The sequence below is a fragment of the Mus caroli genome, unplaced genomic scaffold (assembly GCF_978045245.1).
Source record: "Mus caroli unplaced genomic scaffold, Mus_caroli_1 scaffold_7, whole genome shotgun sequence".
NCBI classification, from domain to species: domain Eukaryota; kingdom Metazoa; phylum Chordata; class Mammalia; order Rodentia; family Muridae; genus Mus; species Mus caroli.
Window position 1 is genome coordinate 27,025,492 of NW_028227262.1, and position 15,395 is coordinate 27,040,886.

At 40.4% G+C, this 15,395-nt stretch overlaps 1 pseudogene; it reads left to right on the forward strand.

Moving 5' to 3' along the window:
* Positions 1 to 5,060: 5,060 nt before the first annotated feature.
* On the forward strand, positions 5,061 to 6,168 carry LOC147003838 (uncharacterized; annotated as a pseudogene).
* Positions 6,169 to 15,395: the final 9,227 nt, after the last annotated feature.

The following is a 15,395-nucleotide window of genomic DNA, read 5'->3' on the forward strand; positions in this document are numbered from 1 at the left end:
GATGCAGAATCCAAATGACTTTTGTCAGAGGGGATAAAAGACACACCTGTAATAGGAGACAGTATGGTATTCTTTGCCATGCTGAAGATTGTTTTTATGCTTTAAATGCCCATCCCAGAAATAGTTACTGGACTATAAAGAGAAGTCTCTAAAATGACCTGTATGATTAGCAAAAATTACTAATATTACAGCAAAGATATTAACAGAAATCAACCAAGAGAAGGCTGAACTGAGAACCACAGTTTTACAAAATAGAGCGACTATAGATTATTTGTCTATAGCCCAATCTAGTCAACAATTTCCTGGCATGTGTTGATTTAATGTTATCAGGTTTTTTTCATACTGTTGATGGTGAAATTAATGATTTGTACAAAAAGATAAAATTTCTCAAGTGACCTTCGAATGGCCCCATGGCTAAGATTGTCTCTCCCTTTCCTTGGTCTTCTGTTAACTATTTTATGATTTTCTTATGTTAGATACACTAATTGGACTGGCCACAGAGACAAGGCATTCAACTGTGTCTGTGCAGCTGCTACTTTTTCTCTAAAAACTTAGAAATGGGGAAATGCAGAGTGCAAAAGGGCCTTGTGCACACAGATCAACACTGGAGAAGCCAGGAAGGTTAAACATGCAGCCTTCCCTTCAAGGAAGTGAGGTGCTTAGCTGCTCTTCCTGGAATGTCAGGAATGTTGGAGTTTTACAACCTGATGATGCTTTGCTGTCTGATGAGACAGGCTCTGCCCGTGTCTACCAGAATTCACTGATCTCATCCCTTTCCTCCTAAATCTTGAGCATTGCTTTTAGAGCATAAACCCATTCTATAACAGCCTAAGTGACTTTGTGTTACCTTAGGGCCACAACAGCCTGACTCCCACAGGCATTATGCTTACCTCAGTCAAACTTCCTAGACCCCAAATCTTAGTCACTATCTCTGTGTCAACAGTACCCATTCCTGTGAAAGAAGCCAGATGAGTTTTGTAAAGAATCTCAATGTAAACATGTCTTAAGTTGTTGAACACTTGGGACTGACATAATTATTTTCTGAACACCATTTTCCAGAATAGTACTGTACTCAAATGTGGCTGAAGTACAATGATTGGGACAAGACTCTAGAAGTTCTGCTCCAGCCCTGGTTACAATAAAATCAGATTGAGTGGAGCTTCCTTCTTACCTCACCCTGATGGTTTTCCCTGACTGCTATAAAACTGTAGGGGGATCATCACATCAAGTCATGAATTCTGCATTCCCAGTTGTCCAATACCATCTTGGGCAGAGATCTGTTACCTAATCTACAGGCACAAATTATGTGTACACTTGCCCCCCACCCCTAAAGACTGGCAACTTCTCTACAGGTTCTTGCAGAACACACCTGGCAATTCATTCTGAAGCTATATACAAAGGAGCTTGATTGTCACATGAAATAAAGGACTGACCAAGGTAAGTCTAGTTGTATGGGTTTCCAGGGAATTTGAATAGCTTCCTCAGTAATGATTCATCTAAGAAACACTCCTAAATTCAAAGTGAAATGCAGTTTTTCATCCACAGGGAAGTCTAGACAAAGCTAATCAGGAAGTTAATTTTTTCCAATGTATGAACCTATTATACCTTGTCAGCCTCCCTAATGAGAGTCCTTCACTACTATTAAAGAAGTCCGATCTGATAAGCATTCTTCCGTACAAGAGTCGTGAGTCATCGTTGATATTGGGCATTGATATTGTCCCTGCCTATACCAGCTGGCCAGTGGCATGCTGGGAGATGTTTGTGGTTTTCAGCTTGGACTTCGGGGTGCATTGTGAATGTTCCAACTGACTCAGAATCTCAGCCTCTGTTCATCTTTGGGTGACAGGACCCTGACTCATGGTTAAAACAGTAAATCTAGGGGCTAGAAAGATGGCTCAGCCCCTAAGAACACTGGCCAATCTTCCAGAGGACCCAGGTTTTATTTGCAGCATGTATATAGCAGCTCACAGATATCTGTAACTCAAGTCCCACATGATCTGATGCCTTCATCTGGCCTAGGAGGACACTGCACCCCATTGTGTGTGCAGGCAAAACAGTCATATACATGAAAAAGAAAAGAAAAATCAATTCCATTGGACAGTGCTATCTCAGGGATTTATGGATTTCTCAATAACTTTTGGGGGGATATTGGGTCAAAATTTAAAAGACCTAGTATTGAAAGGGAGGGCATTGCTTATCAGGGATTTGCTGATAATGACTAATTCCTTTCGGCAATACTTAACTAACACCAGAGGGCATTTACATTGTGTGACTGCCTGTGGGTTTGTGGCATAAACACCTAAGTCTTCTATGAGCTTCTTGGGTTTCCTCCTTAAAGGGTAATCCTGATCAGGAGGTAAAAGTAGACAATTACATAAGCAAGAACCCCTTTGAATAACAATTAAGGTGTTCCCTGGGTATGGAAGCTTGCTATACATCTTAGATCCCAAACTTTGGCCTCCTGGGCTAAGTCCCTTTAGGAAGCTTGGCAGGGATATGAATGGAAAGGGTTGGACTAAATTCAGCAATAGTAACAGGCTTAGAAGGAGAGGAGCTATGGCCATTGCATGTGAACTCTTTATTCAGGAAGCAAAAGAGGTCTGCCTAGGCTGCTGTGGTAGACGTGCCACCCCAAGTTATGGCCTTCTTAGAGCAAAAAGGGAATATGCCACTCACTACAGGCCAGATGGAGAAGTGTCAAGCCATTCTACCTAATAATCTTCATGCTGATGTAAACCTAGTTACTCTCCTCCGGGGCCCAGAATGGAAGCGTTTACTACATGAATGCACCAAGATAATAGATGAAATCTACCTGGTAGATCTGACTTACAAGATCAGTTCTGGCAGAATCTGACCCACCAGTGCAGAGGAATGGGTGGATTTGCTATAGTTACTCTAGAAGAAATCAGCAAGGCCAAAGTGTTGCTACCAAGGATGTCTACCCAGAAGGCTCAATGATGAGGATTTGAACTCTCAGCAGGGAGTCCAGCCAATACTTACACTGAGTTTAGGTTTATGTTTGTAGTAGAACATGCTCACCGTTCTATTGGAAAGAAAGGGGACAAGTCAGTCTAATAAGAAAAAAAGCAAACATGCACTGGGGACTCTTAGACCACTGGAAGTTGGCACGCTCTTGAAGAGGTGGCATTAGTGAACTGCTCACAAGAATAGTGATGCTGCATTGGTCAGCAGAAACAACGAGCTAGAGAAAATAGCTAAAGAGACCAGGAACTCCCACAATGCCATACCACCTCATCCTGTACTTGATATTAGAGTAAAATAATGCTGGCTTGAAACTGTACCTCAATATTCTATTCAGATTTTTTTCACTCTCTTCTATACCTATTATCCTTAGGTTTCGTCTTCTCATTGTGCCCTGGATTTCCTGGATGTTTTGGATTAGTAACTTCAGATTTTTTAAAAGCTATTAGATGTGATTCTGTTGGGAGCTATTAAGACAACTCTATTGTCTTAATCTCTGAATTGGGCCTCTCCCCCCGTGAAGAAAAGGGGGTCAAAAGTGGGCCACCGACACACCATTCTGAGAACAACCACAGAATGTTCCAGCCCTAAGTCAGTGCCAGATGTCCTGACCACAAGATGTACCCTGATACCACCAAGTTCCTGCTTCCCCGTATAGTTGCCAAAAGAAAAATTTCCGCTGCCCCATCCCTCCTGATGAGAAGTACTTCCTCCTTTGCTTGTGCATTTCCACTGCCCCATCCCTCCTGATGAGAAGTACTTCCTCTTTTGCTTGTGCATTTCCACTGCCCCATCCCTCCTGCTGAGAAGTACTTCCTCCTTTGCTTGTGCATTTCCGCTGCCCCATTCCTCCTGCTGAGAAGTACTTCCCCTTTTGTTTGTGCATTTAAGCCTTGAGCCTCGCTGAATATAGAGACACCTTGATGCTATTCAGACTGCTTCCATGTCATTCTTGCACTTGGTGTCCATCTTTCTCTCCCCACATTTGGTTCTTCGGAGAAGGTCCCCTCGAGACCCTCAAATAACTGGACCTGCTGGACGGGCCATGATTCAATGTATCCAAATCATATAACCACAAAAGAAAAAAGAAAGGAAAAATATTCTTTCCAACTAATTTAGTAAATCCAATTGTTAAGCAATTGCATGAGTCTATTATTTGGGACACCAGTTGGGAGAAACACTACAAATAATTACATTAAGCCATGAGTTTTAGACCCCAGACTGTCTGAAGCTACAGTAAGGACAACTACTCAATGTGCAGTTTGCCAAAAAAACAAAACAAAACAAACAAAAAACAAAACAAAACAAAAACAAAAACAAAACCCAAAACCACTCCCCTAACCCAAACCAAAAGGACCTAAAACACTAGTGAGGGCAGTATCCATTTGAGAATTGAAAGTTGATTTTACTCTAATATCAAAGCCAAGAGGGTTCAAATATATGTTGGTTTGTAATGACACTTTAGGGGGATGGATTAAAAGATTCTTCACTGCAATTGAGCAGTTATCAAATCCTTGCTGGGGAGAAGTATTACCTGTAGACTGTTTCTAGGATCCAACAAAGAATAAACAAACAGGTATAAAAGGCCCATTACACAGAGCCTGGAAGCCTCAAGGTAGAGAAAATGACCCACACTGTAAAACTATGATCACTAAGTTGTACCGAGAAACATCACAGGGACTAAGCCTTGTCTATCTGCCTTGCTCATGGGTGATGCTCACTCCCTGAGGTAGGCTCAGTGTGAGTCAATATGAAATTGTCTCTGGGTGACTAGTTCAGAGCAAATGTACACTGAGTAGCACAGTAATAGATTAAGAACTGAACATGAAAAATCATGTATATTATCTAAGGCAATTTAATCAAGCATGTGCAAGTGTTAATGAGCCTGTCCCTACAGGTACTGGGTATTCCTTCAAGCCAGCAGACCATGTTTTGTTGAAATACGTGGAAGCAGGATCAGAAGGCTGAGAAGTGACCTGGCTCCTGGGAATCACTTCTGGAGACACTAACAGCAGGGCGAGTCACTGAACTGAAGCATTAGATACATTGCACCATGGTAAAAAGGTGTGTGAAGACCAATGGACAGCCAAGCCAACAGGGGCCTTGAAGTTGATTCTAAAAAGACAATGCTAAATGTGCTGCTATTAATGACTGCCTTTCGACCCTCCGGGAAGACACCACAGCATTTAAGAAGGATGATATTCTATGAGTTTACTTAACAGAAAATGTTTTAAATACCTCTAACTTTGGCCTTAGAAGTGCAGCCTGGTCTACAAAGTGAGTGCCAGTACAGCCAGGGCTACACAGAGAAACCCTGTCTCGAAAAACCAAAAAAAAAAAAAAGAAGTGGGTTGTATTTCGAGGCGATTTCTACAACATGCTTTATGGGTGTCAGTACACACCTTGAGGATTTACGAAACTATACTTTCTTTAAGAACATAAATAAGCCGATGGACTTTTCTGACATCTATAACTGGGGGTCTATTGTGACCAAGGTGGAAACGGGGATGTTCGCCTTAAAACTGGCAGGTATCACATCTCCCAAGGATTGTGTTGTTTTCTGGGGGTGTACTAGAGACTGTGTAGATCTGACAGAAAGTAGCCTCATGAGATGTGATTCTTTCTCCCCTATGTTATATGCTGTGGGACACCTAAAGTTACCAACAGGGTGGTTTCTGCTGTGTGGGAAGACAGCTTACTCTTTTGTACCTGCAAAGAGCGCTGTGGGGACCCAGCACTATAGGAAGAGTTACAGCACACATGTCTCAGAAAGCCACCCTGAAGCACAGAGTGACAACAAAGAGGAAAATTTCCTCCCTGCTTACTTGTGGTGACAAAGTGCATCTTTGGAGAGCTGCAGAATATGTCTCTATGACCATCTTTATAATACCAGTGATGGTAGGATTTTTGAATGCAGAATTGGAATACCTGACTTGCACTACCGGCAGAGACTTAGACACAACATCCCATGCTACTGGGGCTGTCAGACAGGAATCAAGTCAAGTTAGAAAGGCCACTGGGGAAAAGCAGGCTATGGTGGATTATTTGTTACTGAGACAAAGCCATGGATGTAAACAGTTTAAAGAAAACTCTCATTTTAACCAGTTAGACAATGCTCAATTGATCAACAAAAAGGCCAATATAATTAATGAAATTATCTCTAACATAAAGAAGAGAAAAGGCTAATATAATTAATGAAATTATCTCTAGCATAAAGGGAGAGTGATTCTTAATTTCTTACTCCCAAGTTGTAGAGGCCCTCGTGGAAGCCTTCCTAATCCTGCCTTTTGTCTTTTATTTTGCACAACTGCTGACTATTGCATAAGGCCTATTACAGAGTGTGTAGATATGTGTTAGAAATTTCCCTTATAGATAAAAATTATCTTACTGACAATGGACAGGTTGCCATTTCTCACATGCAGAGAAGATCTTTCAGAGGCAACAGTTATAAAAGGAGAGGAATCAGGGTAGGATAGTATAACACTGTGAATTGCACTCTAAGAAATGAATCTATACAGGTCTACAGTGACAGTTTGTTTGGTTTGAGTTAATCAGCACACATATGTTATTAATGACTTGTTTGTTCATGTTTGTTAACTCTCCAGTCCAGAAACGTGCAGAGTGTACCATCTGGCCCTAACGAGACCTTATATTGCACAAAGGTCCTGGGACCAGTATGAGAGCATCACAGATATCACCAGAGCCATCAATGTGGCAGCCACCTAGCTAAAGGGACAAGTATAAGCATGAATGATTAACTCTCTTTGTTTAATTCCCCATAAATGGCTGGCTTGAGATGTGATAAGATGTGTTGGGTGAGTATGAACCTCCCACCTTCTCAGATTGCCATCTGAATAAAGTACAAGTTACATGTTCAAATCTCCTTTCTGCCTGTTAACATCTATGATGACAGAAAAACATGATCTTTGGCCCTTTAGTGATAATAGTCTGTTTTCATTTTGAAGATAATGTATTATTGTATAAGTGTGTGCAGACATGTGCAAACCATGACCTGGGCGTGGAGGTAAGCTCTCTCAAACAAGAGCACCAATGAGCCTTGATTACAGCCACACCATTCGTGCCTACTAGCCGTATCTCCTCTCCCATCCCAATACTGAACAATGCACCATCTTAGTCACCTCACAACTTCATTTACAATAAGTACATTCCTTAAGAAAAATAAGTAAACCAGATCATGTATATGAATACTTACATGTATAAATATATTATTTTCATTTATGTATATGTGGGGGCAGAGCATTACATAAATATGTGTGTGTGTGGAGGCCAGAGGTGTAGAATCTCCTGGAGCTAGAGCTACAGGCAGGTGTGGGCCACCCAGCATGAGTACTGGGAACCAAACCTGGCTCCTCAACAAGATCTTTTCAGGCTCTGAAGTGGCTTATCCATCTTACCAGTCCCCAGAGATAATGTTTTATTTTATTTCTAGATTTTGCTTAATCTTTGAACCTTGTTTTAAATAACATCTTTTGAGCAACATAACTTCAAAAGCAACAAAACCTTGTGCACACACTTGCATATGTATATATTACTAAGATACTTAGAAATGTCTGTCTCTGAATGCCCATCCTTAAAGCTTGTGCTATCCTTTATCTGTGCTTAATAAATCCAACTCTGGTTCATATAGATTTATGCTGAAAGCCTTTCTGTGGTGCAAGTCAACACATTGGCCAGTAGTCTTTGGGCTGCACCCTTCCATTACCATAGATGATGGCCTTGGTCTCCCTACAAGTGAACATAAAAGTTCAAATCCTCTTTCTGTGTGTTGCCACAAACTTTCACTGTGGGCTTTCTGCATCCTTAGTAAGGGGACATATTTTTCTATCTCTAGATATGTATGTGACTGTGTGTGTACATATACACATGACCTCTGGGCCTCTTTCATCTTTCTTTGGAGTAGAAGGTGGGCCTAGGTCCCTATACGATGTGGGGTATGGGCTCCATCCTAGACAAGATGCAAAGTCATTCATGCAAAATTAGATAAAGCAGGGGCCTGGCCTCAACTCCCTTCATTCAAATACTTCACCGAAACTGACCTTTCTTTCTCCTGTGGTGATACTCAGGTCATAAAGGGGAAATGTGACCACAGTGCTCGCAGTGGTAAATGATTTGCTGACTTATAGAATGCAAGTGGTGGACCAAAAGAGAGAGGGACATTGCTCAGGAAAAGCATTTGGTACTGTGTTTATGGGTGATAAGAAATGTGAAGGCCCTAATTGCCTTCCTTGGCCTTCATTTCTCCATCACAACACACCTTGGTTTATCCAGTCCATGGTATCTGTGGTCTGATGCGTGTGTTTTGCTCCTAGTTATAACCTGCCTCTCAAGCACATCATGGACAGCCTTGCATTCATAACCTCCTCACAGCCACATTATACAATGATCCAATGGTGTTGATACCAAGGACCATGGAATCCAGGGAGCTACCAAAGATCATGTAAGCTCTTCAGTCTTCTAGAAAGTGTACATTGAGTGTGAGTGTGAATGGCAATGACTATCGAGCTGGAATCCCACCTTTCTCATGTTTCCCAGCTGAGCCAAGTGAGCAATTCCATCCTAAAGCTTGACATCAAGTCCACACACAGAAAGAGACATCTCTGTAGGGCTCTTAGTCAGAAAAAGAAAGCCAGAGGCTGAAGCAATGACTCCATGTTTGAGAACATTGTCTGTCCTTGCAGAGGACCCAGGTTTGGTTCCCAGTACCTACATGGCAGCTCACAAATATCTGGAATTCCAGTTCCAGGGATCTGATACATTCTGGCCCCCAAAGGCACTACACAAATATAGTGCACAGTGATAATGCAGTATTCTGAAAATATCTCTTGCATTCTGAGACTAGAACTTTTGCTGAACTTTACAGCCAGAGTTAGTGATACACCTAGAGGTCACTTAAGACTACTATCACACTTATTCTCAAACTGTTTATTTTTTAAATCATTGGCAAAGAGGGAAACTTCCTAAACAGAACCACAATGGCTCATGCTCTAAGATCAAGAAGTGATAAATGAGACCTCATGAAACTGGAAAGCTTCTGTAAGGCAAAGGACATAGTCAATAAGACAAATTGGCAACCTACAGATTGGAAAAAATATCTTCATTAATCCCACATCCAATAGAGGGCTAATATCCAAAATATATAAAGAACTTAAGAAGTTAATCACCAAAAAACCGAACAACCCAATCAATATTTGGGGTATAGAACTAAACTGAGAATTCACAACTGGGGAATCTCAAATGGCTGAGAAGCACCTAAAGAAATGTTCAAAGTCCTTAGAGATCAGAGAAATGCAAATCAAAACAACCCTGAGATTCCCCCTTACAACAACCAGAATGGCTAAGATCAAAACCTCAGGTGACAACACATGTTGGAGAGGATGTGGAGAAAGAGGAAAACTCCTTCATTGCTGGTGGGATTGCAAACTGTTACAACCACTCTGTAAATCAACCTGGATGTTCCTCAGAAAATTGGAAATAGATCTACCTGAAGACCCAGCTATACCGTAACTCTACCTAAAAGATGCCCCACCATGCCACAGGGGCATGGGAGAGAGAAGAGAGCTATCACAAGTAAGGATAGAGGAAGGGACCTGGAAGGGAAGGTAGACAGGGGGCATAAAGAGTGGGGGGCAGAGGAGAATCTGATCTGGTATTGGTGAAGGAAAAGGACTGAAGCCCTGAGGGACATCAGAAAGAATTGAAACAGGCAACCTTGGGAAATAGGAGGTTGGGTCTTTTGGAGGGCAGTCATGATAAGTCCCATTTTATGAGCACTCCATGGCCTTAGTAATAATGTTAGACCTTGAGACCTCCCCTTGAGCTGGATCCCACTTTGTGCCTGTCACTGCACCTTCTTTTCCTCAGGCTCCTCTCCATTTCCATCCCTGTAATTATTTCATACAGGAATAATTATAGGTAAGAGACATGACTGTGGGGTGGCAACCCCATCCCTCACTTGATGTCCTGTCTTCCTGCTGGAGGTGGACTCTATAAGTTCCTGCTCTCTACTGCATTTTATCTAAGATTCCACCCTTTGAGTCCTGAGAGTCTCTCACCTCCCAGGTCTCTGGTCATTCTTAAGGGTCCCTCCCTCCCTCCCCATTTGTGATTGCTGAGGACCAGCAGTCTCAATCTAGACCCCCAAGATCTCTCAAACACTGGACCACAAGACAGCATACACCAGCTGATATGAGGCCCCCAATACACATACAGTAGAGGACTTCTGGGTCTGTGTTCATTCAGAGGTGATACATCTAACCCTCAAGAGACTGGAGGTTCCAGGGAATTTAGAGGTTAGGTGGGGTGGGGGATGGGGACATCCAGGTGGAGACAGGTGGCTGGGGAGGAGGTATGGGATGTGGAACAGTCAGAGGGTGGATGGGGGGGGGGAATACAATATGAAGTGTAAAAAAACTGAATTGACAAAAAGAGATAACAATGTACCAGTCAACATCACTTGTCATGAATTGCCCATGTAATCAATATTTACACATTTACAATCCAAACTAACAGATAGCTACAATCTTAAATTATATAATCTTTCATGCTACAGACCCAGATAGATGATAGATAGATAGATAGATAGATAGATAGATAGATAGATAGATAGATATAGATAGATAGATAGATTCTTTGCCAAAAGCATCAAATTCAGAGTTTGAAAGGAATCTTCTAAAATGCATATCCATCATAAACATTAAATGTAACATTCATGGATATTGAACACACATGTGGCCACTGTTTGATAAACAATGACATTTGTAATTCTCTTTGCTAACTGAGTCAGTTGGGCTCAGTTGGAGTCAACACCTTTAAGCGTAGAAAAACTCCATGAAAGATTTCTGTAGAGTATCCCCATTTTTCCCCATGTGATGCTTTCTGTGCTGTTCAATTAAAGAGAAAGCAAAGTCCTTTGTTAGCGACTGTGATAGATGTCCTTTTCTTTTCTTTCTTTCTTTCTTTTTTTTCTACTTGATTACATCTGAAATTAGCAAAAAAACAAGAGGCTCAGTGAGGTATTTCTCTTGATTGAATCATTTGAAGTGGTAAGACCCTAAATCTGAGTCTTTTGAGGTGGGAAGATACACCTTAAATTTGGACCACACCTTCTGGTGGCAGACTATGTAAAGAACAAGGAAGAAAAAAGCACTTGCTCTTTGCCTGCTTGCTTTCACTCCTACTGGCCAAACTATTTCTTTACTGGCATTAGAGGCTACTACTCCAAGATTCTAGCATATACTGGAGACTGGCAGAGGCATCCAGTCTTGTAGACTTCCACTGGGAGACAACCATTGTTGGAATAGTCAGACCAAAACCTGTAAGCCACTCTAAAAAAAATCATATATATATATATATATATATATATGGAATATATACATATTTATTTATGTGTGTATTGATTACATGGAAAAAATACTCTATCAGTTCTGTTTCTCTAGAGAACCCTGACTAATACAGGGTCAGACACAAAGTCATATAGCAGAGACACACGCAGAGACACATAGAGATAGACATACAGGGACAGATTCATAAAACAGCCTTCCAGCAGGTACAAATTTACTCTCAAACAATAGACAGACAAGGAACAAAAGGTGATGGCATACTCATAAATTATGGGGAAGGGATCTTTTACAACAGTGGGGTTTTTGGGTTAATAGTCCTGAAATTCAGAGATAACCCATGATGAAAGTAGGTGTGAAATAGTAGATGCTCCTGGGGGAAGCTATTGATATATATCATCAAAAACAGTCTTAGGTTTTGCCAATTGTCCAAACACAGGACATTACAAATTTATAAGGGGATGCACCATAGTGGTACTTTCTCAGTCCTACCAATGATATAAATAATGACACAGTGCACAGTAGCTTATTAATGTGTTAAAGCTTTGGGCTTTTTGCTAGTCAGTCTCCTGACTACTCCAATCTAAATAATCCTAATGCTACATTCTGTCACATGGCCAAGTCTATCTCTCTGCCCCACTACTGTCTGCCCTTTCTCCTCTGTGTCTCCCAACTGAATTTCCTGCCTCTTAATTCTTCTCCCACTGTCCCTCTCCCTCCTGGTAGATCCACCCTCCACTTCCTACCCTGCCAGCTATTGACCATCAGATCTCTGTTAAAGCCAATCAAATAGAATTCTAGATTGATTTAGACAGATGAGAAAGGATGAATATTTACAAAATATAAGATTGGTGATGAGCCATTAGCTCTCTGACAATACAGAATTAACCATTGAATATGCAGAGAAACACCTTCACATAGTGTACCTCAACAGGCCACTGCTGAAAAAAACAGTATCCCAACCCTTAAAATGATTGACAGACAAACCTGTATAGGTAGAGCAATAGCCCTTAGCATAGGAAAAATTGCAGGCACTTGAGCAGCTAGTACAAGAGCAGCTATAAGCTCACCATCTGTAAGCTCAATTCTACCAGACCATGGATTTTACCTGTATTTGTTATAAAAGAGAAATCAGGAAAATGGAAAATGAAAACATACTTAAGAGTGGTGAATAGAGTAAGTCAACCAATGGGTCTGTTAGAGCCTGGAAGTCCTTCTTTATTATGTAAGCCATGGCTATGATAGATAATTGATTTAAAACATTGCTTTTGCAATCACTTTGCATGAGAAGGATAGGGAAAGGTTTGCTTTCACAGTAGCTACTTAGAATAATGGTAGAGATATCAATGGAAAGTTGTTCCATAGGAAACATTAGTCAAACTTTATGTCAATATTTTTTGCAACAACTGCTAGAAATAATTCATATTTCTATTGAGGCAATTTCCTCAAGTTGTTATTTATCATTACCTGGATGATATTTTGTTGGCTGAATCTGATGCAGCTACTTTAGAGAAAATGTTTAAGGAAACACAATGAATTCTGCTATGCTGGGAGTTACAGATTGCTCCTGAAAAACTAGAGAGGAGATTCTCTTAACTCTTTGGGTTGTAAAATAATAAAACAGAAAATTCGATCACAAAAGTATAAATCAGAAGAGATCAGTTGCAGACTCTTAATGATTTTCAAAAAATAATGGGAGATAGTAATTGGCTACAACCGACCATAAGATTAACTACTCAAGAGTTAAATAATTTGTTTCAAGACTTGGATTTAAACAGTCCAAAAAGGTCAACAGCTGAAGCAGAGAGAGAACGTTAACTTTGGTAGAACAGAGACTGCAGGATGCCTATGTGGATCACATAAATCCCAATTTGATTGTATTTTGGTTAGTTTGTCTTCAACTAATTCTTCTACTGGGCTCATTATGCAAATAGAAGATTGTATTGTGGAATGGATTTTCTTAGCATACAAAGTAAAAATTTAAAACTTATATAGAAAAGGTTTCTGATTTAATCATAAAAGGTAGAAAAAGACTACATCAATTGTCAGGATCAAACCCAGCCAAATCATAGTGCCTTTCACTGATGCTGAGCTTACGTCATTATGGCTAATTAATGAAGATTGGCAAAAAGCTTGTGGTAACTATTTTTGAGAAATTAACAACAAATATACTAAAAGCAAGCATCTTCAGTTTATTAAAAGAACTAATTGGATTCTCCCACTTATTGTAAAGGGAACGCCGATTCCTGAAGACTCTACATGGCAATGGCATGCTGTAAGTCAGACAAAATAAACAAAGTAATTCAAAGCCTACATACTTCAGTTCAAAAATCAGAGTTTTATGCAATCCTTAAGCTATTATTAGGTTTTTCTAAATCATTTAATATAATTACTGACTTGTAGGCAGCTGCACGCCCAAAAGATGGTGCCGACCTCTGGTACACCGGCACAGTAAACAATGCCATTGTGCAGGCGCCAGCCCAAATCTGGCGCCAGCCCCTCCTGAGCGGGTGTTACATATCAAAGTGCCGACAGACTGACAAATCCCAGGAGGACACGTAGTTCTCCCCAGTGCTGGGGTGGATATAAGCAGTCCTCCTGGGGTTTCCGGAGTTCCCCCTAGCATGGAGGTGTTCCTGAAATAAAGAAAGGCTGTTGAGAAGAATCCAACCGTGTTGCATCTTTTCTTGCTGGACAAGGTGAGCGCAACACTGACTCGGTATTTTACATATAGAAACTGCTGGATTTATAATTAAGAATTAACCTTGTTATTGATGCAACTTCAACAGGCAGTCAAAAACAAAAACTACATATTATATTACCCAAATTCAGTCTCAAACAACCTTGTTTGCCAGGTTCACTAGCACAAGGAAATGAAGAAATTGGTCCATTAGTAATAGGAAATGTGTTAGAAGCCTCAAAATTTCATGTAAAACACCATAATAACAGTAAATGTTAAAAGAAAAAATTCTCTCACCTGGCAACACATCAAGGAAATTATAAGAAAATGTTCTAGTTTTTCTTTGTATAACCAACTTCATTTCCTGCCACAAGTAATCTCAGGTGAACCAAAAGAAATGAAATCTGTCAGATGGATGTGTTTTATTTTGCAGAATTTGAAAAACTAAAGTTTGTACATTATACCATTAATACATATTCAGGATTTCAATGGGCAAACTACTTTGAGTAGTGAAAAGGCTGATTATGGAAATACACGTTTAATGGAAGCAATGTCTATTGTGGGGATTGCACCCATACATATCTCCAGTCAGATGAAACAATTATTTGCATATTATAATATAAAGCACATTTCACATATACCACACAATATTATAGGACAAATGATCATAGTAAGATCTAATCATACTTTTTAAAAAAATGTTTGTAAAACAAGAAGTAAAAGACCCACCAGGGATAGACTAAATAGTACTTTATTAACTTTAAATTTTCTGATTGTCAATGAGAAAGGAACAACAGCAGCAGGACACAGATACACACACACACACACACACACAACATTGTGGGATTAAATCATATATACAAGAAGGAAGTAATGACATCAGAAGTCAGCAAAAGTTTTGTGTTGGGGATGTGGTTTGTTTCCACGGGAAAAGAAAGCTGTGGAAACCATCAAAATTGATAAAGGTTACAATTGATCAGGAGAAGTCTCCTGAAAACCTTGGAAAATGTCTCTGTGTATAATTTCTTACTAAACACGACACAATTAGTGACTTAAAACAGAAAGGGGGAAATGAAGAAAGAATTTTGGTGCCTTTAAAAGACACTGAAATGTTATAGGAAAGTGTTTTTGTTTAATTCCATGTGAGAATATGCAGCTGCTTTAGATTATCCACAGCAGCTGAGTATGATTTGTCTCATGCTCCGGCAGGGGTGTGATTTTTCCAGCTTCAAGTCCTTTTTGAAAGAGTGTGATATTCTGGGGACTCTTGAGAGGGTATATAAATGCTAGAGCACAAAGAGAGGTATGGTTGCTCCTGCTGCTGCTGCTGCTGCTGCTGCTGCTGCTGGTGATTGATGGTCACTTTCATTGTGGCT